At 44.3% G+C, this 26358-nt stretch overlaps 1 long non-coding RNA gene across 1 annotated transcript; it reads left to right on the forward strand.

Moving 5' to 3' along the window:
* The first annotated feature begins 22241 nt into the window (after positions 1 to 22241).
* On the forward strand, positions 22242 to 25978 carry LOC142066032 (uncharacterized). Its single transcript, XR_012663600.1, has 3 exons — positions 22242 to 22940; positions 23092 to 23168; positions 23421 to 25978. It is a non-coding gene; the product is annotated as an uncharacterized LOC142066032 (long non-coding RNA).
* The last annotated feature ends 380 nt before the right edge of the window (positions 25979 to 26358 follow it).

Consider the following 26358-nt stretch of genomic DNA (forward strand, 5'->3'; position numbering starts at 1 on the left):
CTCTTTGCTCTAATCACTTGTGCAGCTGAATTGTCTTCTGCAAAATATTTTGCAGAACAGCTGTGATTCTTTCTAATGCTACTGATGTAGCCATGGGTGTCAAAAGCATCATTTAGCTTCAAAATAAAAGGCTCAGGGTTGCTGCTGTCATTCTGAGGGACCTGTGCTGAGACTGGATCAGTTATGACAGTACCAACCCTGACGGCTGTTTTACTAATTCATTCCTAACTTCCCCCGAAGAAGACTTCACCACCTTCCTAGGTGGCCTGTGTCAGTACTCCATCAATGACAAAGTGGCAGTTTCCCACTGCTATTCTATTGCAGAATAATTGGCTGAGTTATCTTTTGCTCGTCTCCCCTGCACTTCTCTTCCCTTGTACTCCCTCCGTTGTCTAGTGACTAGAGGTTCACCTAGTTCAGCCTTTATCATTGGGTATATAAGTCCTCTTAGTTTAGAATCTGCAGAATCTGTAGAAACTGATTCCTGTTTGGAAAGTGAGCTAAAACAAGTAGACACTGTCCACCTGACAGTAGCACAATATGAGTACAGGAAGGCGAGGTCAGCCAAATTTATGCTGTACCTGACATTAGTTTTTTCTTAGCAGTCAATCCATCATCTCTGCTTTTCTACCTTCCAGTCCTCACATCAAAATGCAGATGCAGTGTCTGTTGAAATACATTCTGAAATAACAAAGAAACCTAAAAATCCTCCATTATCCCAAAACCTTTATGGCAAAATTTTTCTTTAGAGATCCTTCTGCGGTTTTGCAAACATTGTGCACTCTTCAGGCCTCCTTTGAGTACTGGGTTCTCCTACCCTGCCCGCAATACTGCCAGTTACTGCTGCCTGTGAGGGTTCCTGCGACCTGCAGAGAAGGCACCTACCGCCTTTACCTTGAGGCAGGCAAAAAAAAGCGATGAAAGAACAATGTCTGTGGTTTCCTGCCAAGTGGTGTTGGCATTCAGGTAGCTGGCACTGGCTGTGTGCCATTACAAGAGAGCCACTGGGTTCATCTCAGTTCTATAATTATCCTCCCTGTAATCCAATAAAGTCTTGGAAAGGTTCTTAGAAAGCTTTTTATTTATAAGGGAAACAAAGGTTGATATGAAAAGACTCTTGCTCCTAATGCTGTATAGCTGACCAAGGTCGTGTTGATCTCGCTTTGTGCAACTTAATGTTTTCAAAAGTTTTTTTATTAGTATGCAAACTGACTACGTAACGTGCAGTAATAAAATGGCTGTAGTTTTGAGAGATTAATGTAAGTGCTGTCAAGTCCCATTGTAGAAAGGTCCTTTGTAAATGCACCGTTAAATGTACGCAGGTTTGGAATGTGACTGAATCCGAGTAGGCCTGACTCTGCCCACGGAGCCAGAGCAGGGCTCCATAAAGTCAGGATTCTATACAACGAACGAATGTGACCTGTTCAGGACTTGGCTCATATTGTGGTACTAATATCTGACTTTATCTGCTCATATACTCTGGTGGGTTTTCTCCTACAACTAATACTTTTCTATATTATTATGAAAAATGCTTTTAAATGGAATTGAAAGGTAAATTCATGCATTCACGCTCACAGGTATAATTTTCTTTTCAGTGTTTTACGTGTTGGGCAGGAGGTTTGAAACTGATGTAAAAAGGATGAAGGTCACCATTTTTGAAAGCACTGACTTCAAGCCAGCTATTGAATCTCACCATAATGCACCCTCGTACGTGGCCTGACTTTCTTCTTCATTCCTTGTTTTCCAAGATCCTTGCATCTCTCTGTTCCTAATGAAGGCAGTCTGAGCAGCTGTGTGTTCAACACTCAAGAAAATCAAGCCATTTACTTAAAGACTTAAGTATGGGTTTAGGAGCCTAATCTTAGACACCTAATTTTTGAAATCTTGGTTGTAGTCATTTTTTTCAGGAATATTTCTATCCTGATAAATGAAAACATCACTTAAAGAAATGCAGGTCTGCGAGTACTTCTTAATCTTCAGCCTGGTAGATATTGCATTTGTTAACTTCTTCATGGTTTTTGCCTTTACAGTTTACATTTTCAGTGAGTGAACTTGCTCTTTGTGTGTATTGACACCCACCACAGAGGACGTGTCACTGGAACTGCTATGTCAGAGCTGGGAGCAGACAGATCTGCAGTAAAAGAGGACACCTGAGTTCTTGCTGAGAATATTTGCACAGTAAAACCAGGTGAAAAAGATGTTTCTTCAACCCACTTGGATAACTCTGTGGATTCAGCTGGCAGTGAAATGAAATGTGGATCACAGTATAAAGGAACAGAGTCCCCATTCTGATTTTTAAGAGCATTGCAGGAAGACGGCCTTGTGGTATGATGTAGGAGACACATGTTGGTATGAGCATAGAGGTGAAGAGGAGTGGTGATTGATGAAAAATGCTGGTTAAGTAATACAGTTCCTTTTATAGTAAACATTCTAGCCTGGTTTTTGTATTGGGAATGACTAGAGATGGTTCACCTAGTGGGTGGTTAATGGCAGCTACATAGTGTTTAAGCAATACCTTATCCTAGAGAATTATGTTCATGATCTGTTCTTTACCCCAAAAGCCTCTGCAAGCCAGCAGCCTCTCTTAGTCGTCCCTCCACTCAATCTGGGTAACCTGGGATAATTCAATGGGAATTACACAGTAAGCTGCTGAGCATGGGACTTATTTTTCTTTAGCCTTTTGCTTGCCTGGAAGTCATGGAAGACAGAGCTGCTTTTTGCTCGATAAAGTGAGGAGGCATAGCTCCTAAAGAAAACCGCAGTTCTATTTTTAGAATTGTTTTAATTGGGCATCAGATATGCGGATCTCCAACCTATTAACCTGGTCACACTGTGTGGTCTGATCCTCCTCTAATAGCCTGTGATTAAATGTGATTCATCATCATCTCCGCTAAGCGCGTGCAAGTGGGAGAACACTGGTAGTAAAGCAGATGCAGTTATTTTCATACCAGCTGCTTTCTCCTGTAAATTTAGTTTGTATTGTTAAACACTGTCATGTTGTCTTTGGGGGTCTCTGCTTCCTGATCTAGTGCGATGGCCAAATGTCTTTGCTGCACTTCACCAGAGACTCAGAGTGCTACTGGAAGGGGTGAGACCGACAGAAACAACAGGACTGAAGCCCAGGCAGAAGCTTTGAAGGAAGCCAGTTAGCTATGCCTGGGGGAGAAGAAAATTCTCATGCTTAGTGGGGTTGCCTGGACTTGCCAGCTTTATTAAGGAACTTTTATCGTTTTTTAAGGGCGAGGTATGGAAGGAAAGGGGAAACATTTGGGTTTGCTGATAGTCCATAAAAAGCAAATGTTTAACCAAAGAATAGCTTGTTTAAGTGAAGAGGGAGATCTAGCAGGGGGCTTGTAGCTGCCTAGAGAAGAGGTGTGGCCACAGGATGGGTCCGCTTCAACAGGTGATTGGGTTTTTGTGATCCCAACAATTCCAGAGCAGACTCACTACAGGTAAGTACATTTCACTTCCTGAGGGTTGCAAACTTGCCTTAAAGCCAAGCTGAGCTAACTGCTTTAAGGTGCTTAATTTTCTTCCTGATGTGAGAATCATCTGCCCTCCAATGATGCTGCGGAGGTGCAAGAAAAGGATCCAAATGCCTCCTCCTCCTCCTAGCCTTTAGTCTTTATTTCTAATGGCCCTGGAAAGCCAGTGTTAAAACTCATTCCTTCTGAGGCAGCGTTCAACGGAGGTGCTGTAATACCTGATTTCCAGTGAGTACCTGCCTATGTCAAACACGTACATGCTGAAGGCAGTGGAGATTGCCAGAGGGACAGTTGGTTTGAGCTGTTAGAATTTTCTTCCCAGTCAGGCTTTGCTCCGTCCTACCCTCCAGTAGCCAAAGGCTGTGGCAAGGGATAATGAGGGATAATGTTACTCTTTATCTTCAGGTTCTTTCCAGGAGAGATGCCTCACTCTTCTGATGTCAGCTGAGGAAAGGTAAAGGCACTTGACAAGAGTCACAGGTATCTCAGCCTACCGTAAGAATGTATCTTTGCTTTTTCTCTCCCTTAATCCTTGGAGTCATGGCTATAAGAAATGTATTACAGTGGCCGGGGAGCGCTGAGAGCCCCAGACGAAGCTGTCATCCGTGTGAAGGTGAGAGCTACCAGCAGACGAGGCTGGACAAGAACTGGCACTTACCAAGGACATGAGTCAGAGGGAGAGAGGGCTGGCGGGCGTGCGGAGGAAGCAGTGGAGTAGGAAGGCAGGAAGCAGCTGGCAGTGTAGGACGCAGTGAGCAGTCATGGGAATGAACAGGAGGAGCAGTAGGGAGTGAGCAGCCTCCTCGGTCGTGCGCTGATACCCAGCATCTCATTCAGCAACAGTGACATCAGGATTTCAAAGAAGTGTCCAAATAAATTTGTTCCTTTAAGGGATTTATTTTAATTCTTTATTAAAATAGGAGATATATGTGCATTTTCTCCTCTAGCCCACTGTTTTAATAAGATTACCTTTAGCATCGTCCCATGGGCTCTTTAATTTTTCATTCCGAATCCTCTGTGTGAAGTCGTCTCAGCAGATCCAATCAGGTATATTTCACTGCTCAACAGTAGAGAGGAAATGAATTTTTCTGATGAGGGGAAAGCACAGTGAATAGCTTGATTCTCCTCCCCAATACCATCTGCAATCAGTTTTGTGCTGCAAATGAAGTCAATGTTTTCCTGGGTCAGAGGTGGCTAATTATTCATAGCACTTTCATTTCCAGCAGTAAAGTCATCATATCTGTGCCAATCATCATTCTAACTATTTTGTGTTTGGTTTACTTTGCATCGCTCTTAGGTTTGCAAGTCTAGCTGCTATCCAAACTCGTACTGTTCTTTGTTGCTTTTCCTGCGCTAGCACCAGTTCTCCCAGCTCTGAAGAGACCGACAAGAGGACTTTGGCACCAGTATTGTAGTTTTCTCCAATCTTATGAGATCATGTCTGTTTAAAAAAGAATGAAATGCAAAGGAGGGAAGAATAGAACACTCAGTTCACTTGTAACTAGCCAAAAAAGTCCCCAGCTGAGTAGTATTTCACTAAGATGGATCAGTGTCATCTGTGGGTTTTTTATGGCAATAAAGCCCAGGGAAGTGTATTAGTCAAGGTACAGCTGGGATTTGAACTTGACTGTCTTAACTCTCAGGCTGGTACGTTCCCTGCTCGTGCTTCGTGCTTCCCTCTGATCAGCATCCAGAACTCACGTTGTTGCAGCAACCACAGGTGGGTTTACAGTGTCCTTTAGGCTTGTCCCTTGCAGTTTTGCCCTTGGATTTACAGCACTATTCCTAATGTAGATTAGAAGAGTAACTGAGCGTTACGGCCCGTTCACTGCAGCAAATTGACTGATGCCTTGGGAGGGATGGCAACGCAAAGGAACTATGATCCAGCCTTTTATTTTCATGTAGTGGTAAGGTGCTCTTTGCACAGATCTGTTTAGAAGGCTTTTAAGAGGGCTCCAAAGTAGATGCTGATAATTCAAATGCTAATTAAAAATGTTCCCAATGGTATTTGCTGATAGTGTTGCCAGAGCAGGTGAGGCTGCAATTATCTTGCTATTCCTTTTAGAACTAGAAAAATGTCCTGCAGTGAGTCAAGATGGAGTACGTAAGCCATGGTTGCTTCATAGCATTTCAGTGGTGACTTTCCTCCAGATTTCTTCAGTTTCTTTTTTTCATCTTCATGAAAAAGAAGGTGTTTGTTTTGACAATTCTGAATGTGCAAAACAGCCCCCAAGGGAACCTGAAGCCTATCAGCCTCGCAGGGCAGTGAGCGAAGCCACACACGTCTTCCACACGCATTGCATCTTGAGACCGCCTCACCATAGTTACTTGCTGCCATTGCCCAGAGTGGAACTGGGGCAAAGACTGTTCTGAAAGGCTTCGGAATAACAGCCACCAGGGCAGGGGATGTGGGTCTGCCAAGGGCCAGGAGAGAGTGCCCGCTTCAAGATCAGATCTTCGCAGAGACTAAAGTAAAGCTTTCAAACGCCCAGGTCTTACAGCCTACACCAGCATCGAACAGGTGAGTTTTGTCAGGAGGGCTCACAGTTGAGCTCACCGCTCGGCAGTTTTAGCTGGCAGGAATTTAAACGTGCTTAGTGCCATGCCATAACTTAAAAGTAGGAAGTGGCACACAAAGCCAGGACTGTAACGAAGTGAAAGCTGAAGATGGGAAAATGAAAGGAGAGATGATAGGATTAGAGGCAGATAGTAGGGACCCACAAAGAGGAGAAAAAGGGCTGCCAAAGGTCTGATCAAAGATATACTCTAGTTAGGTAGAAAGCTATTGGCTTTCATGTAGGAATGCCAGGACAGAGACTTGATGGCCCCCGTCTCTTGAGTGCAGTGGTCTGTAACTAGGGGATGTGGGAGTTTCACCAGTTTTTCCTGACTAGATCCTGTATCGTGAAGGATGTGAAAGGGAATTCTGTCTAGCATGGCATGTAAGTTTAAATTTTAGAAAAGTGAATTTTCTGTAGCCAAGATGAATCCTGCCTTCAGCCTTGCTCTTGGAGGGTATCTGTAGTGCCAGAAGTAGTATTTTCTGAATCGGCATCTTTTACTGGTGTAGTGTGTAACAGGTGGTGACAGAAGCTACTGGTGGTGTATAGAAAAAGCATTCAGGAAGGATCTGGGAGATGAGGAAGGAATGTAAGAGTGGAAGAAGGTGAACACGCGCTAAGCCAGAGTGTCTGAAGGTAATGTGATGTAAAACAGCTCAGGCTAACGGAGCTTTTAATGAAATAAATTTCTGCTAAACTCTACCTGGAATACTGCACTGCCTCTTCCTGAGGTCAAAGTAATTTGTATTCCTCTGATATTTATATGTAACGGTGAAGAATGTTATAATTGCTGTCTGAACATTGTTTTACTTCACACCTTGTGATAACCCCGGGCTGTGCTTGTCTTTTAAAAAGTACGATGTCTGTGACACTCCTTTTTAAAATGGTGTAGGAAGATTGGAGGCAACTTAGGTCTGTTTATAAAATCAGGGTGTTGTTTAATAAGTGTCTGTTACTGCCTGCTTTGTAATTTTATGGGTACATAAAACATTGCAGTCTGATGCTTAACATATATATACGCAAAATACAGTACTAAGAAGATAGATGGACCTGAGCCAGTGGAATAGCTGTAGCAATAAGACACATCTGTATCTCCTCACCCAAGATATGGCAAGTGACAAATTTGTGTGCATCACTCAAACGCCAAAATTATTCAGAAGAGGTACTTCCTGAATGGTTGTGACCACTTGCTCTGAAGAGGAGACAAATAAGACAGGAGTGAAAGGGCTGCAATCTACGCAGTGCCTGACAGAAGAAGATTCTCTAGAACTTCGCTGCTGTAGCTCTACAAAGATGACATGTCTTACAGGCTTCACCCACCCTCCTTCGTAGTTAAAGAGCAAGGACTCGTGAGAGGACAAAATCACAGAAGACTATGAAGTTAAAATCAAAGCTCTTTATTTTGCCCTTGCACAACTGGGTTGTGGAACTCTGTTGTCCAAAACTGTCCTAAGACTTCGTGAAGCAAAGCATTTCCCACCACCAAAATAAAACCAAAAGCTAAGACCTTCCTGTGTACCAGCGGTTCTGAGAGTTAACTGCAAAGATATATTTCCAAAGGTTTTTGGTGGGCAACAAGAAAAAAAAATCCATGAGATGAACAACAGTTACTAAAGTTTCTTAGGGAACTATTTTATTATAAGACTAGATGGCAGTCTTAAAAGCTAGACAGTGTTTCTTGCATTTTTTTCCTGAAGTAACCCAGGCTGGTGCCTGATGGAGGCAAGAGATTAGTTTTTTGCTGGTCTGATCTGATAAAATGACTCCTGTGTCTCCCCAGATTGAAGATGCTGCCAAAATTTCAGTGAAAACATGATTCTTTGTTAATCTCTGCAACAAAATGCTGATACACAGCCATGGTGTGCAGTCTGAGACTAACGTTGAATTGTTTGATATTGTCATGGCCTGGTTGGACCGGGAGCAAGATCTCCCTGTAAATGAATCTGACACACGAGGAGTACCTAGATTTAACCACTGGAAAACTCATTGTGCAATCCCTAGGAGCTGCCTAAACAAATGCTGAGTTTTCCAGAATATTTTGTACCTTTAGCTGGGATTGTAACACTTGTGGCCAGGATGGGTAAATGGTGCAGAGTAGTTTGGAAAATCTGGTCACTTATTAATTGAGGGGGAGGCGGAGGGAACCGAGTCTTGACTGTTGCATCTGAACAGTTGAAGCCTGAGGGAAGCATACCCTTACTTGAGTTTTGCATGGTGCTCAGAAGGGCCATCTGTCTCTCTGCGACAGCAGAAGGGACATAGGGAACCCAGAAAAGTGTCTATTGGCCACACACAGCTCCTGCTTCCAAAACTAATCCAGTGAAAATCAGCTTTAGAAGTATTTTTGTAGAGCTTCAGTGGCACCAAGCCCATTTTCTGTACTGCAGGATAAAACACATATTAAAGGACACACGTGTTGATTACTTTTAAAAATAAATATAGTGACCTGGAGTAGAAAGGGAACTACTGAAGTGGAAAGATGAAATATGAATGCAGATTCATTTCCGTCGGTGGCTGGAGTGTGTCTCAGCCTGTCAAGAATAAACAATCACGCATGGGGGGAGACTTGCCAAACCCAGCAGAGGGTGTCCACTGAACACACTGGTTTAAGAAATGAGTCTTGATCTGCTCTGTGGTGATAAGACTTGTACCGAAGAGAGGCAAAGGAAAAATACATCCACCTGCTTTTAAAGAGAAGACAAAGACACTAAACTGGCTATACAGGACTAAGCTACACACTCCTTGCAAGCTAAGGGTGGTGTTATTTTAACATCACTGTGTGAGTCTGTCTGTCTGTCTCTCTCCACGGTAGGAATTACTCACCTGTGTGATAAAGTCCCAGTTTAACTCCTGGCCTAGCACTGCTGGGGCGGCAGTTCTAAATCCTCTGTGTCACCGAGCGGCTCCCGCTGAGGTGCAAACTCAGGGGTGGCTGGGCATTTATTGCAATACTTCTCCTTACAACAGTCATTCGCAGTGCTGCCGCACAATGCAGTTAAATATGTCATTTAATTACATTTCACCTCCAAAAAGTTCCATGAAAATTGATAATGTTACCTTATGCTTGTGCAGCAGAAACCAGAAGAGGGATATTAAACCCCTGTTACTAACATCCACACCCCAACCATTTCAGAATCCTAATCTCTGACTTAGTAGGGGAGTAGCAGGAGCGAGTATTCAACATCGTGCTCTTGGCAGGAAAACTGCTGAAACCAGAAGTGTAGCTTTTAATACATAAGTTACCTATTTTACGTACTTGCAAACTATATCTTGGGCTATGTACTTTGTCCCTATTTAACGTATCTTCAGCAATCAGTTTATGTATGTTGCATTTGCATTACTCCTATTTTAAAATTTTATCAAATGCACAATCTTGTCAAGTATTAACTTTGCTAATGCTTTATAAAGGTGTGTGGTGCTCAGGCAGCCTTATTTTCTAGTTCACAGGTGCTTTAAGTGTTACAGGTGACTTTAATTGTGCTGATCACTCCTTTAATAGCAACCATGTGTTCTCTCTCATTTGACATTAGACCACTGCAGACTTACTTCAGTCTTGTCCTGAGTACAGGTAGGCTTCTAAGTCTTGTAAGAACCAGAGTCTTTTATGTAGGCTTCTTGGTTATTTTTCTGTTTGTATGCCTCCCTTAGCAGTAAATGTTTCATTGTAAATGACAGATACTTTAATGCTGCTTTGTTTAGGAAGCATTTCTGGTGTGCCATGCTTAGGATATCGCTAACCAGAGTCCTCAGCAGCAGGCACGTGTTGGGATGCTCGAGGCTGGCTTAGGACATAAAGTGTTAATACAGATTTCTGTATCCATGGAGAAATAGAAAGGCAAACAACTTCAAGCTCTCAGCCAGCTGTTTGAGAGAGAAGGTGTAAGAAGCACTATGGGATGAGGAACCGTCCTGGGAGGTAAGAGAAATAAAGCATCCTCTGGGTAATGTATGCATTTAGCTACAAGGTGACTGCCGGCTCTAGAAGGGAATCTTAGCGACGATGTTGGCAAGTTTTGTTTGTTAACTACGCTTTGAATGAGCTGTTGGCCTGTGGCTGCTTCATCTTGAATACAAAAACTGAAGATAAAATGTACAGCTGTCTGTCACGTGTTTGGGAGGAGACCCTGCTGGTGTTTATGCAAGAGTGCACCGGTTCCTGTACAGCCTCTGTACCCCCAGCGACGTTACTCGTCTCTGTCCCCCATCAAACTGGATGCTCTTTGTCATTGCTTTGCAGGGGTCTCAGAGGAGCTTTTGGTTAGGTAGAAGGGCTTGGGGTCAGACATAGCTGCTGCTCTCAGTTACGTTCTCTTCATGCCTCCTGTAAAAGTAATACCTAATGAGTAGTACAACAGAGAGGCGAATTAATATGCACCTTGGATGGACACACAAGCAGTTTGCCATTTGTCAGCTAAAAGAGAAAACTCTGCGCAGAGCATTTTTCGTTGCTTGCTTACTTTACCTGACAGCATCCCCTCTGCAAACAGGCCGGCTGGACGTGCCTGGCGGCTGCCCTGCTTTGGCAGGGCACCGTGAGCGCCTGCTGTGCTGACCCGCTTGTCTGCAGCGCGTGTCAAACCAGAGCCGCTACACTGCGCGGGGGCTGCCCGCTCGGTCGCCCCGTCCCTGCGCCGTCGCGGCTTAGCTGACCTTCAGGAGCGGGCTGCTGCAGGCCCCCCACCGCTGGCACGCACCGGGGCTTGACTGTGCGTTTCTGACAAAGCCAAACGTCGTCGTCTGGGAAGACAAGCCCTACTATCATGTGAGGAATGACAATATTGGTGCTGAATCAAGAGATCTAGAAATGTAGAAATCGAGTAAGTGTGGAGAGACAGCAACTGTGTGTGTCTGTGCACGTTGTATCTGCGCTCTGCAGCGTGTCCTCTGTAAGGCTTAACCATAAAAACTATATTGGAGCACTCATTCTCTGCTGATGCCAGATTGTTTCCTATAGTCTTTTTTCTTTAAATATGAGTCTGCTTATAGCTTTTAATTATCTTAGTTAAGTGTATCTGTAGCTTTAGTAAACAGCCTTGTGGATTTCGCTGTGAATTTATTATTTTCCTGATACTCATCATCCTTGTATTCTAATGTTGTTGTACAACTTCTATGTGTCAGCCTAAATATTTCCCCACATACCTTTCAAACCCTTCTAGTTCTCCCTCGATAACCAATCGCTCCAGTCCTTTTAATTATATTTACAGTTTGCGTATTTAGTTTGTCTATGCTGCTGCAGAACTGTCAGAGTTTTCAGTGGCAATCTTCCTTGGACTACAGCTATCAAAACAGCCTGCCAGTTTCCCATCTGCTAGGGAGCTTTCCGGTCGTATGTGCATCACTGTCAATAGCCTGTGTTCAAGAATTAGGATATTGCCTGAAATCCTTGTTTGCCTGACAGGCCCATTTTCTGTAACATCTTGTTTAACTTGTGCTGTAAGTGACATCACCTAAATGAGAACGCAACGCCCGACTGATAGCATTGCACGCTACGTATGGCGCAGCCTTGGTTTAACTCTGTTTCCTCCCTGAAGTACTTTTCTAATAATTGAAGGGCAGGTTGTAGTGGTTGGGGATCTCTCCTCAGGGAGATAATACCCCCCCTGCCCATGATTTACCAGGGACTTGCTCCGAGCATAATTTTCTGTAACGAAGCACACACATCAAAATGCTTTTGCTTTTGAGTGACAGCAAGGTCCTTGGAGGTCAGGTAATGAACTCAATAACATACAAAGAGAGTAGGAAATTTCCCAGCTCCGCATCCCCCGTGCAACCGGGCAAAAAGGCTGGAGAAGCTATACGGGCAGCTGGTAGGCGCTGTCCCCTTGAGGAGCGTAATGCAGTGGCTGGTGTATGTCCTGCTTTCTGCTGGCTGCAGTGAGATTAACTGGCAGAGCAGGTTGAAGAGAATAAGATGAAATAGCTGTGGCGTGACAGCTAATTCAGTTTTGTATATGTCTCACTATGTAAGTTATCACTGTAAGGCTCTTCTTTCTCTAATAGTGAATAACAACAGATAACTGGAGATTATGATGTTTTCTTAATCATCTTGGCACCAGCTTTTCCGCGATAATTCACCCATACGCCAGCTGGTGCACGCTGGTCTATATGTGCTGCCATTGAATAACAGGAGGACGATGATGCTGCTGGCTGAGGAAATATGCTAGGATCCACGATTCCTGGATTTTTAAAGACAGACTACCAAGTTTATTGTGTTCTTTCTTGCCTACTGGAGAAAGCTAATGCCGCCTGTTCAGAAGCATTACACCTGCCTAGAGTCTGCCAAGAGGTCTGATACGCTGCTGTAGTAGAGAGGACTTCAGCTCTGGGAGCCCTGTATGTAAGGCAGATCCTCTCCGGGTAGGATTACCAGAAATGGATTTCCTTTTTTGGTTCTGCCACAGACAACCTGTGTGAATATTCCACACACTGTTCTGGGCACGGAGCAGAAAGATCATTTCATCCCCAGCGGGAGGCCATGGCACTGTTGCCAGACCTTGTTGCCTCTCCACTGCCATCCTTAATCTCCATGTAAGTCAGCTGCTTACAGCAAACCTGAGCTTCTCCTAAAATTTATGTCAGGTAAATGCTGAAAAGTGAATTTTAACAGCTGTGTAGATTTGGTGCGGGGAGGACTGATAGCCACTGCCGTCATCAGGCAGTGAGTAAGGCAGTGGAGCTGCTTCCCTAGCAGGTAGGCTACGTAAAGCCATTAGACTCTTACAGGTTTTGTCGCTACACCGATGCTCATCTCATTTGTGCTTCTAGCAATAATCCCTGCAGTGAACGCCATCAGGATGAACAAAAAGATTCCCTTTAGCATTCATGTAGCTCTTGCAACTTCAAAGCCTCTAATCGTGCACTGCTGAGGTGGGTTGGAGTCCTCTGAATCCTGCAGGGATAACGCTAACGTGTTTCCGTAGCAGATAAAGGCGCCCGAGGCAGATGCAAGTAGGACTGTTCCCCAGCCATGTTTTCATTGCTTTGCCCTGGATCCAGCTTAATTTTGACTCTTATTATAGTGCCATAAATTAAGTATTGGATGTTTGACAACTCCCTGTGGGTCACATTTGCATAGGTTTCAAAACCAGGGCAAAACAAGCGTGCCTTCTGTTAAGCTGATGGCTCTCAAAATGAGTTAGGCATCCGTACCTGACCGAAGGCTGCGACGGCATATTAATTCAGGTTGGGGTGAAGGGTGCTGGTATCTATCTTGCGAAGATCACGCCATACAAAGCGTTCTCTGATTGAGCTGTCAACGTGTAGACTGCTTCTTGCTCATCAGACCCTGCTTTGAACTCCATAAACAATTTGAAGCAAGCTGTGAGAACAGCACGGCGCAATCTCGCATGAGTCTGGGCACACTCGGCGCTGTATGTGCAGAGTTACGGCCGCAGTGAAAGTGTTCTCCGAGGTGTGTCGTTTATTCAACTTTATTGATAAAAATTCACTGCTGCTGTCAAACCTCTGGCCAGCGAAGGGAGCCCGAATGTCTTGTAGTGATCCCCAGCACGCAGGACGATAACCGATGGCGAAGTATAAGCTGTTTCAGGAAGCGGAGAAGTAGCACTGTCTTGTTTATAGGAGTGCACCTCGTGCCTGGCACTGAGGGATCTCTAACCCAAGTCGGTGCCTCAGGATACTACTAGTGCAAGGGTAATTGCAGCCAATTAAGAACTGGAAGAGTTACTTTTGCAGTCTTCCTCTAATGTTGAACTGATCTCTCAAAAGAGAAGATAAAAATTAAATTTGCATTCCAGACTTTGGTTAAAAAGTGAAGAAACTGTTCCATGTCATGCATAAGCTTTTGTTGGCAAATGGTGCAAAGGAGGATTGGATTAGTCTCTTTGAAATCATACGATCTCTGAAAGTTTGCTGTGCCGCTTGCCTCTTCTTTAATCGACTTGTTCTCTCTGCAGCCGCTTCTCTTCACGCAGTAGGTCAGTAGTGCTGCTGCAGGATTGAACCAACTGCGGTGCTTTGTTAAATGAAGGTTTTGCTCCTCAGGGAAACGAGATCACATGAAAGAGAACTGATGTCTATCCTGAGCTCTCGTGTAGTACCTGGTACTGCTTGCTGGCAAATGTTGGATGCTGTTTCTGAAGCAGCCCAAACAATTCCACTGTCTGACATCAGCTTTAAATGTTATTTCCTGGATAACATCTGAGTAATTAAAAAAAAAAAACCACAAAAATTGGATTTCAGCAATCTTCAATGATAATTAAAAGCTCTGCTCAGGAGGGGAAGGTGTGATATTTCAGAGCACAGTTCTGCACATCATCGTTGTGGATTTGTCTTTTGGATTTAACCAAAACTTTTTTTCTTTAACCTTTTTGTTTCTTATATTTCAGAGATTAACTCGTGGGTGAAAGCTATTCTTAACCCTTGCCTAAAGTGGATCTAGGGTTAAATCTATCGTCAAGAACAGAAATAGCACAAGTTTGAGCCAGGATTTTCTGTCTAGTACCCTAGCTAGTAGCTAAGTGACTACTTTGGGTTGAGGCTGCTTTACTGGCATTTAAAAGCCTTCGTTTTGTTTCAGGCAAGGATGGAACACGCAAATCTTGACACTTGTGAAGCTGAATTCCTGCGTACTTAATGTCACCGGGTCCTTGCTTAGAGGAAATTGCTACTGACTGGTGGAGTGGTCTTATTTCAGTAGAATACAAGAGTTGAAAGCAGGTGGTCAAATCCCTAGTGCATATAGAACCACCAGCATGAGGTGTAATACATTACCCCCCGCACCACCAGAAGGAGGTGTCTAAATAGTTAACAAGAGACTTTAGCCTTTGTGAAATGCATGTGCCGTGAAGTGTCTGTACCTGCTCTTCTCCTCTAATCGAAGAAATTCATACCTGTTTTGAAATGCTAGGCACCCTTACCCGATGCACACAGCATGCCATTTGTTGATTACCATACAGTGTTTATTGTGTCGTGAGTTTACTGTACCTCTGGTTCGTGCTGATGGCATAGAAGGAATCCTTCCGTGCACAGTGACTTGAACACTGCCTGTCCAGGCACGCTCCTGTCATTTTTAATACAGATAATAAAACAGGAATTTAGGAGACGTCTCTTCAAAATACTGTGGTTTGGAGAAAAACCACACCTTTTTCGAGGGCTATATTATCTAGTAACTGTCTCCTGCAGGTTTTCTCCTATTAAGCATCGGGACTTCAGTAGCTCATAGGTCTGACCTATTTTGCTGTTCACAGGCCTTCTGACATCTGCCCCCTGTGTTTTCACAGGAAGGTGTAGGAGTTATGTTATCAAGAGTGTAGCGGTTACATTTGGCACCAGTGTTATGAAGATGTCTTTTCCATTACCCTAAATATGTGCCAGGTATTTTCAGTAGTGTGGCATACGGAATATTGAGCTCTCTGGAAAATGACCTTTAAAGGATCTGTAACTGCAAGCCTCTGAGTGGTTTGGAGGGCGGTATATTTTTCCCTAACACCCCTGGAAAATTTGGGACCTTTAGAAGTATTAAGAATCTAGAGTTGCCGTTAATTTGACATGCTGACAGTGATGACTGACTCTAGTCTCACAGAAGACCTGGGCTAAGTAGCGCTTCCTCTCACACATTGCAAGTATTTTCTTGGATCTTGATGACTTCCAGTGTGCCGGAACATCTAGAAACTCCTAAGCTTTCCTCCCATTACTCTTAAACTTCTGCCTTCCTATGAATCTCTGTTTGTGAGCCTCAGGGGTTTGCATGAGACTTTGATATTGAATGTCAGGACACTTCTCCAGCCAAGCTCCTCTCTCTGGGTGCTTCTTGCTCCCCAGCAGATGGTACTTGTTGGCCTGCACTGTTGGACGAAGGCCCTTACCAAGCGCTTGTGCTCATCGCGTGCAGGTGACTCCAGAGGGAGTGAGGCAGAGTACCGTCCTGAAGGGGACGGAATAAAATATAAATGAAGCAGACGGCGGAGCAGGAAGCAGGCTGAAGGCTCAAGATGTACCAGCGTGCTTTGGAGGACTGCCTGCTGACTAATGAATAGCCAGTCTAGTCGTAGCAGGGGAGGGCTGCTCTCCCCTTCTCCAGAGCACTGAGTATTTACAGCTTCTTCAAACACACTTAAAGAACAAAGTTAGACAGAAATACCTCCTGTTCCCTCCTGACGTGTGCTTATCTGAGCCTGCCTCTGCTCTCTTCTCTGTGGGAAAGGCTCTGCTGCCAGGATTGCACCACACTGATGTAAACTCTCATTACAACACGCTGTCAGCCAGCAAACAAAACCAATCTGTGTTGTACGCCTCTATCATACATCTTGTCTTGCAAACAGGGGAAAGATGTGGCCTGGTACAAGTTAAATATACGCTCATCTCTAGTGCAGTATGGTATCTGCCTAAAGTGTTTAGCAACTGAGGACATGAAGTTTAGTGCTTCGTTCATCATTAATAACACCTGAGGGGTCTGGGGGTGTTTTGGCAATGGAATGATCTACTGTCACACAGGCTACAGTGTTAGATCCAGCCTGGGTTGCTAGAGAAATGTGCATCTGTGCTAAGGTTGTGAAATAAAGCTCCTTTTGCTATGGAAGAGAGAAGCAACTACCCTGAGAGTGCAAATCCTTCTAGTACCTGACAGTGCCCGAGCACTGGCAGTAGCTGGCACGCTGAGTGAGCAGCCATGGTGGAGTCCAGAGATTGAGAAGGTCATGGAAAGTGCAAGGAAGTCTTATTTACCTGGTCAGGCACGCACCCAAAACTAGTACTGCGTTTTCCTGCTCTGCAGTTTCAATGTGGAAGCAAGATGGATCTGAGACATCAGAGGCCTTTCACTGGCATGCAATTTTTTTGATAAACTACCAGGCTGAATGTAAAGCTGTTTTGCAAACGTGCCGTTTTCTGCTACTTCAGCTGCAGCAGAAATTTAAGTGTCTCATTTTAAATGATTTTCCACTGTTGGAGTGGGTTTGACCTTCCACAAACCTTCGCTCTAGTGGTAATTTCTAGTTTTAAGCATTCCTGTTGCCAGTAGCGGTGCCTGTTCCCTGCCTGCGCGCTGAGGCAGTCCATACTCCTCAACGGACGCGCTTGTGCAGCGGTGTTAGAAGGAGACAAAACGCTCCTATAACTGGTACCAAATACCAAATGCTGACGGAGCAAGCTCGTAGTGCTTACCTGCTGCTTAAAGGTGTGGAGGAAACAAGCAACCCCTTCCTTTCCTCTTGCTGCCCCACTGAAACCTCAAACGAACCAGGCCGTGAACCGTTTGTTGCTGCGTTGTAGGTACCTGCACGTTCCTGCCTGCCAGACCCACGCGTGCCTCTGAATCCTAATCAAGCTGTCTCCAGAACCAGGGGTAGGAACGAACATTTTGCTGTGTTGGAAAATGTAATTTAGAGTTGCGTTTCATCAGGTACTCCTCAGCTACTGTTTCCAGTTTCATCATCTAGAGTCAGACCTTCTGCTTTACTAGGATGAAATTGCGAACCTCTTGGCAGAGATCTGAGTAATTCTGGCAGCAGAGGGCACAGACAGGAACAGATGCGTGGATCGCAATTGCATAGGCCTTAATTCCTTTGCAAGTCAGGCAAAAAGAACCTTTTCCCTCTTTTTAGAAAGACAATACGTGTTGGAGTTGAATGCTTAATAGCGCTATGGTAAGTGGATTAAAAAAACAAAATCAGTTTTTCAATGACTTTATTTCACCGTTATTCTGGTGAATTTTTTTTAGCCACAACAGTCTGGCGAGGTTCTGCTTTCCCTGTTACAGCGAAGGGTTGCAGACAAATGTGTCAGACAAGCTTATTCGTGCTAATGACAGCCATCCGTCTCCTTACCGGCAAAGTGCACTCCTTGCACAGTTTTATTTTAAATCCATGGAAAAAGCCTTTTTCTCCTAAGTAATGTCAAATGCCTCTCCACCTCTATTTTTATTTCTTTGTCATCATCTTTCATCCTCTACTAGCATAGGTGCATCTCTTTTTTTCTTTGCTTTAGTGAGTTTCAGTGATTTTGACTTATGAATGGCAAGGGTAGTAGAAACTTGATCTTCCATTGCAAAATACTTCCCATTACTTCATCATTTCTTCCATTCAGAGAGCAAAGTGTATTTCGTACACACGTGGCCTCATCTGCCTGTGTGGTAGAACAGCTTTGTACTCTAAAAAATTTCTTCAGTTTCTATTTTGTCTGATTTCAGCATTTCTATTGATTAGTTTGGTTAAGATTTGAAGCCCTGGCAAGTCTGGCTTGCAAAGCAGGTTTCAGTGAAGACTGAGAATGCAGTTTAGAAATCTAAACTCTAGTCTTATTCTGGCACTGATTTATCTGAGTGAGTGACAGTCAAATTCACCCTCTGCCTTGGCTTCCCCCAGGCTTGCCAGATGGGGGTTGGGACGGTGAATGCGCTGAGAGGCAGACCCTCCGCAGCACTGGGAGCAGTGTGAAAGCTTGCAAGTGTCTGAGATGCGGAGTATCTAAATGCATGGAGAGCGTTGCTTGTTATCGCAACAGATGACTCTTGCCTGTTGCATTCCTTGGGTGGTTGCTCAGTCATTAAGCATAACCTCAAAGCATTTCTTCTCATAGGGAGACATAGAAGGCTCCTGCTGTGATTGTTGTGAAGGGAAAGATTTTTTTCCTTCTGCTTATGATATCAGCATTCCCAAATGCTTCATTAATATGCAGAGCATGAAGGGAAAAATCAGTATTTTTGAAGATCTGCCTTATGATTATGATTCTGACGAGCTGCTCCTGGGCCACGGATAAGTTGACACCACAGCAGTCGGGTGTTTGCAAACAGCAGCAGCAGGGAGAACGTGTGAATCGGACCATCGCTAATAAGGTGTCCATCCAACCAGCTGTAGAAACTGCTTGACCAGTTGTCAGCAGCTGTTGCCTTCTGTGCATTAGGGTGCCCCTACAAGGGCGCAGCCCCTTTCCCATTCAGCCGTCGGGTGAGCTAAGAGTGATTTCAGCCCAAACTGGCTGCCGTACTAGGGACATGGCACGTGCCGGCACGCTGGTACCCCGAAGGCTGGTCCTCCCACTTTGCTGGAGAAAGGATTGAATAATTTCTTGGTCTCCCAATGAGTTCCCACCAGCCTCTCTCCTTCTGCCCAGAAAGGTGTGTATTTTCCTACATTTCACAGGGAAATCAATCCTGGAGTAGCACTGGGAGGAAAGCCGTGGACCGTGCCTCGGCAGTGCGCAGATGGGTGAACACGATGCTCGGGAAGGCACGGAAACTCGGTGACTCGCTCCTTTGGGTGGTGATCTTCTGGGTCAGTGCTAAGCTGCTCCAAGTCGGGAGAGCAGCACAACGAAGCAATGTCTCCACTGTCTTGTTGCTGCCCATTTCTTGGAAAAAAAGATTACCAAACCCTTGAGAGAGTGTCTTCTCTCCCTGCTTACAGAAGTTGGGCTCTTCCTCACTAGTGAAGGGTCCACAGCTGGCACCTGCACAAAGAAAATGCAGTTGTATGCTATACGATGGCTTTTGTTTAATCCCCACTGCAGCGATCAGACAGAGCTCTTCAGTTTCCTCTTTGCCATTTACCAGCTTAATTATATCCAGATAAAGACTGTGCTGGAAGGACAGTTGCTGGGGGGGGGGGAGGGGGGGAACCTGGGCAGTAAAGACACAATTAGATGTGTTCAAATACAGGAAGCTTTAGCCATTCTCTATCACTCCTCTTCTGTACAGGCTTCCTAATCCCATTGTGCTGACCAGAAGATTTAAGACAGACTAAAACGGGAATTGCAAGGGGCTCCTAGCATGTACTGTTGATACTAGGCAGTCCTTGATAACATTTTTTTTTAAATCTACCAGACACGATTACTAAGGATGTGTCCATACTACAATGTGCCTTAATCCCAGGGGACAGTTGCAATAAGAAACATCACTGCTGCGCTCAGCATAGCTGGTCAGGCATGTAGTGCTGTCTTTCAAATTTCCTGAGGAAAGAGTGAAGCAGTTAGCAAATAGTTTTAGCTAAAAATGACAAAAAGGACAGCACTTTTAAAATACCAAAGCACTTTGCTTTAAGACTTCCAGTGGAAAAACTGGCTTTTACTTAGGAAATGTCAAATTTGAAATGGAAAAAATATCAACCTTTAAGTGTTACATATTACAAAGGTGAAGTAGAATACTTCATTTGGGCTAGAGAGATGTTCTTTGGTCAAAGCTAAGGGCTTTTTTCTGTGCATCTGGGAAAACTTGTCTGCTTGTTTATCCCAAAGCAAATCTGTTCTCCTGACCCTGAAATTTGTCTCTCCCACCCCCCAGATTAGTATGTGTGTGCAATTCCACTACTGAAGCAACAAAGAAATCCTTTACTTGTCACCTCTGGGTCCATAGGACCTAAAGGAGTTAATCAGTTCTCATGTCGTGCTGATACGTGGAACTGATCCTGCTGCCAGGGCGGAATTGTGAAACAAGGTTCTGTGGATGATTTGCCAGCCCCCTTCTCTGCCTGGTCCCATGTGCATTTTGGAAAGAACTACCAAGCCAGTTGTGCCTAGAGACCGGGGCAGCCAGAACCACTCTACTTCCGAGTTTTTCCTTTCCTTTTTGCTGAGGCTGTGTGGAGAGTGAGTTTCCCTTTCATTTACTATTGCATAATTTGAGGTTATCACCTTTCTGAATATTGCTGCCTTATGAAAGCTTCAGTGGTGGAATTACAGGGCTTTTTATTTACCAAGATCTTCACAGTCCCGCATTTTTTTTCACCTTAAAGTAGTTTTACTAATCGTTCTTCTCATGGATTGTTGCCATTATTTGTGTGGATTTGCTTTTCTCCTATAATTTCTGCTCTTATTTGGAGGAGGAAGTGTTGCCAAAGGAGTCGGGTTACCCCTGAGAGGAAACATTTATTTTGCAGGTTGCTGTGTTTGGAAGGTGCTGTTGTGCTGAATTAAAATAAAGTTATTGCAGTTCTGGGAAACTGATGTTGAGGGCTCAGCCCAGATTCCAAGGAGTCTCTATGGCCTTGCCTGGATCGACTCAAAGAGGCCACGTCTGTGCTAGATTCTAAAATGCACTAGCAGCGGTACGGTTATACTTTAATGCGTGTGTTAAAACGCACTTTTCTTTTTCTATGCTAGTGTCAACAGTCTAGCTACCACCCCATACATTCCTGGTCTAGACAAGCAAATGTCCGTAGATTTCTGTGCCAGAGGCAATGGGAGCCTTGAGAGGCTGGTGTAGGTGGCTGTTCCTTCACCTCAGAAAGGAGAATTTTAACCCGAAACTAAGTGTCGAAATCCTAGCAGAGGCAAAACTGACTTGACTGCAGCTGGTAGCAGTGAGAGGAGGAGCGGGGGCTTTAACTAGTTACATGTTTGGCTTTAACTGGTTATGTGAATTCTGATCAGCCTGCACCTTTTCTCCAATACAAATTGGCACAGAAATATAAAAGGCACCTCCTTGCTCTGAAGGCAGTTCTAAGGAGCCATCTCTGTGAGTTGTCTAGACTACCCTAAAAGATGTATTTAAAGCCCATTAGCTAAAATGAGTTAATTATCATATTAAACAGGTGAAGCAGGCAGGATGACTTGTGTTCTGTGGTTGTAGCCTGAGAAAGCTGGAGTGCTCTCCAGCACCAGGGAATCTCAGGGCTCCACTTCTGCATCGGAATGGCCAACAGTTCTGTGCAAAGGCTGAAGTAGTGCAGCGTCGGGAGCTCACCCAAATTTTGGAGAAATCAAAGGATCCAGAACCAGAGCGTACATGTAGCTCTTGCTTCTGAACATCAGTTAACAAAGTAAATAGCTTTGTTCATTCCCTACCGTTGTGGGTTGGCAGGTCAACTGGCATTTTATGGCTTTAATGGCTTGTGAGCTTGCTTAATATGTCAGAATTGGTGGAACAGACTGTGTTTAAAATTCAAATGATCCATTTTCATATGAAATCTGTGTGGGATTTGAGCAGTGTCCAAATTAATGCATGGCACATTTGAATACTGACTAATTAGACTTAACAAATCAGTAAGAATTGGGCACTGGTGAGAAATAAACCTATTAAAGAAACAGAAAAGCAGTTCATTTAAAAATAAAATAAAAAAACCCTGACACTTCATGTAGTGTTTCCCATTCACAGAGCTTTTGAAATGCTGATTAAAAATGCAGTGACCTCTGGGATAAACCCTGGCTGTGATATGCAGAGCAGCAAGGTAAAGTTTCAGCGAGCAAACAACAGAGTTAAAGTCCTGACCGATAAAGGGCACAGCTCAGGGCCATCATTGCTGAAGGATTTGTTTTCCAGACAGTAGCAAGAGAAATGAAGTAATTACTTTAATGACAGAGAGACTGTACTATTGATGATTTAAAGTGAGCCTATGCATCCTTCCAGGGCATAGTGAATACTTGATTCCATGCTATACTAGCTTGTTTTAAACATCTGAAAGATAGGGTCCGAGGAGCTCCTGCTGTATTTTCTCAGCAATTTTGCAATGCTTACATGCTATTCCAATAGGAAGTGTCCTGGGACCCACGACAGTCTCACAGAGAGAGACCTATGGAAATTACTTTATTGAAGCTTCATTTTCTGATATTAAATAAGGTGGTTTTGAGAGCTTCTGTCAGAAGGATGTCTTGTTCCCTGGGTAGGAGGTGTCTGAGGCTGATTTACTCAAACGTTCTCACCAGCAGTCCTGCAGGAGGGCTTCTCCCTTTGGAACTGGGCTGCTCGAAATGGTGAAAAGGAAGTTCTGTATCTAGGCATCCTCCATGTCTCAGGTGAAACGTTTCAGTGGTTTTCTTGCTGTGTCCCATGTGCCTAGCATCTGAGCAAGAGGAGGATACGCGAATTGTACCATGGAACATGGAACTGGGTGTGTGGCTGTGGCCAGAAAACAAAGATCTGTGGTTTGGCCGTACGTGAGATGAGTTGCAATGCTCGTGTGCAAAAGCACTCAAGATCTGAAGGAGGAAAGAATCATAAAGAGTAAGTATTTTCATAAGGGTGCTAAGCTGACCGACTGCTGTGTGTCCTTGTACTACTACCCCTGGAGGTTACAGGTCTGAAGAGGTTGCAATGGGACAGTAGCCTGCAGAGCAACAGGAGCTGATGTGCTTTCATTCTGCATCGTTTTCAGAGCGCGCCCCATTGACTCCAGCAGCGCCTTTCACTGGGAATTTCTTGCTCGGGAGGTCCAGCTGCAGCCAGGTGTCGGTAAGACAGTGACGTCGCCTTGTTTTGTACCAGCACCCTGACTTGCAAAGTCTGTAAGCAGCAAAGTCATTCACTTCCAGCTGCTTCTCATCTGCTGTGTGTAAATACTTTGCCATCACCAGCAATACTGAGCATTCGAGAATACCTGTGGTGTGTCTAGAATTGCAATTTGAAGTGATGGGTTTTTGCTGCAGACGTTAACTCCCTCTCCTTGTATTTATTTGTAACTTAGTCTTTCCTGCCTCCTAACAGGATCACATCATCAAATACATCATTCATCTGACTGGCTAAATGCCGTGATACATAGGCATTTCAGACTTCTATTGACTGAGCGTTACGGTACCGTGAACCATGTCTAAGGAGCAATCGGCCGAGTCCTGACCGAGGCCTGTCTTCCTTGTGGTGGGGGAGTTACTTGCCTTCCAACAAAGCATTCAAATGAGATGCTAGTAAAACTTGTGATGACAGGGGCGTTTCTTTGAATTATGTGTTCTGCTCTTTGTCCGTTTTACTGTTGCTCTTAATTTTGGCATCCCTGGTTGATCGTAATTGGTGGATGCAAGGCAGGAGGCTGTTGGCTGTATCACGTTAAGTGAAGCAATCCCAGTAGAGATAAGGGGAGTTCTGCTAACGATTTGGGACTTCTCTACGCATAAAGTTGCAATGCTTTTCACTAGTCTTGAGGATGCAGCAGTGCACATGTAACAGGTAATGGCCTGTAGCGATGCAAATAGAGGATGGCCGGGGAATACAGTTCATTCTGTAACTCCACCCAAAGTATGATTTTCCAAGAGATTGTTACGCCCTAGTGACAGATGTGGATGTTCTTTCTGCACTCCCTGCTGGAGCAGCTTGTGAAGCATAAGAACAGATGCAAGTGATAGGAACCAAACAAAAAGGCCAGAATTTTCACCAGAATGCTTCCACTGTGAGGTTACCCTAAGTGGTGAACAGACTTGCTCAGTCTCTGCAGAAGAGATTAATTTTGCCCCAGTGAAAAGAACTGTGGCAGGTGTGTCTCACCCAGACACTGCTCTGGTTATCTCGTGAGGAAATCTATTTTTACCTGTATAGATCTACTGGTTTTCCTTAATGCATGTTAAATTGTTTTGCCACCTTGATTTCCCTAGGTAAGTTAGATGATATAAAGAAGCCATTTTATTTCACACCAAAGTAGGCTGCCTTTCAGCTTCAGTATAGTCAGTTTAGCCGTAGGTGTGCATTGGAAGGACCTTTCCTACTGGATTGTAACATCAGAGACGTAGCAGATTTCATGCTAAAGCACCCAGGTTATCTTGGAACTGAAGTTTTTCTGATGGAAGGCATAAGGAATGTGCAGTAAGAAGACATAAAATTTCAATTAGATTTCCGTTCCTGACTATTTCCCAGAGGCTAGACACAATATATTACCAGTCTGAACTGTAATCATAAAGTCAGTAATTGCCTTTAAGGGGTCAACACATTTAAGCAGCATTTGCAGCAAGTATTTTCATAAATACAACCATATTACAAACCAGTGTTCTTCTAACAACTCCTCTTATTACCAATATGCAGAGGCATTGCTCGTCTGTCAAACTAAGGATGCTCATCTCGGATGTACTTCCATTTGCTCTTAATATAAATTAGTCTATTTCAAGAGGATAATTGTGTAGGCTTTGCTTGCTCCCTGGCACAGAACTCAGAATTGGAGCAGGGAGTGCAGTGAGTTTTGGAACACAGACTTGGAAAAGAAATGCTTCAATTGTATTTAACTTTGTTATGTACCTGGCACTACAGATGAGATGCTGCGTGATGTGCAAATTGGAATTTTCAGTTTTGCCTTGGGTAAATTTGTCTCAAAAGCACATGTCAACTACATGTTGGGACCCCAGGTGCCTTAATGACAATATGATACTTTAGGGTTAGGCAGGTCAAAAGAGTTGGAGCATGGAAAATATGGCTTTACAAATTCAAGTTGTGTCAGAGAAGCAGGACAGATAACAGTCAAGGTCACGAGGATGCAAGGGAGGAATTACATATATCACATATGTAAATAGCCTGTAATGGTTTTGTTTGTAACAGTCTGTATGCAAATCAAAATACAATAGCAACAGTAAAAACTTGCTCATTTATAGAACTTGGCTCCGGAAATGCAGAGGGACTGGGGGAAGAAATCTGAACTAAAGCAGGTGCGATACTACCTCGTCCCTCAACTTGCACCTCTCCTCAAATTCCCTGTTGTATGAAGGGGAGCACCGGAGGGCCTCTGGGTGACCTCCTTGGCCGTCAAACACACGCTTACTGTGGTTTCTGCTCCTGCCATTCGTTGCTTCAAAGCTGCGGCTGCCTATGGAGGCTGCCTTCATCGCTGCCGGCAGAACATTGATTCTGAGTGAACAAGCTCCGCGTGTTACTGCCCGGTTTCCCCGGCCCTATGGCGTGTCTCTCACCCGACAAAGACACAGAGCAAGTTTGCACAGTTTCCAGGCTTCCTCTTTTTGTAAAGAGACATTCTCTCCACACTTTTCCTTATACCAAGAAGCCAAGGGATTATTCCTTTGCAGTGAGGCCCTTCTGCTATAGGCACCCGGTCTAGTCAGAACCTGGATTTTATTCGGTCTGCTTTGTCCTGGTGGGTATTTTTTCATAGCTGCAGCCCCAAAAACTTGGTTGTTATACAGTAGAAATACTTGTTTTCTAAGTGATCCTAGATCATTGCTTATGTGCTAACGTATTGGAACAGCTTTTCTCCAGAAATTGAGGGAGAATGTATATGTTTTCCTGCCATCTCCAGGTCAAATCCTTGAATTAAATGCATAAATTAACTGGCCGTCGGTTGATGTCGTTGGTTATGACTGCAGAACTCCTCCCGTATATGAATAAGAAATGCAAGTGCTCAACTCTTCATCCATCCTCAGTATGGGTCGCCACTTTCAAACTTGGATGGCTAAAGCCAGGCCCCTAAGGAGATGGGCTTTATGGGAACGCTGGACTCCTACTGTTCTGTGATCAGTGGGAGGCGAACAAAATGCTCTAATGTAAGCGTGTCCTGTCAACCTTCCCTTCTAGATGGCCATACTCCAGTTCTCAGATGAGAAAAACCTGACAAAGCACCTCTGACCTGAGAGAAGTATCCAGGCTCCCTCAGATCTGGTCCTGGTGCCGCGCAGCAATCTAGTACTTGCTGTGCAACACTAGCGAGTAGTAAAGT

Source organism: Phalacrocorax aristotelis, chromosome 18 (genome assembly GCF_949628215.1).
Source record: "Phalacrocorax aristotelis chromosome 18, bGulAri2.1, whole genome shotgun sequence".
Lineage (NCBI taxonomy): Eukaryota > Metazoa > Chordata > Aves > Suliformes > Phalacrocoracidae > Phalacrocorax > Phalacrocorax aristotelis.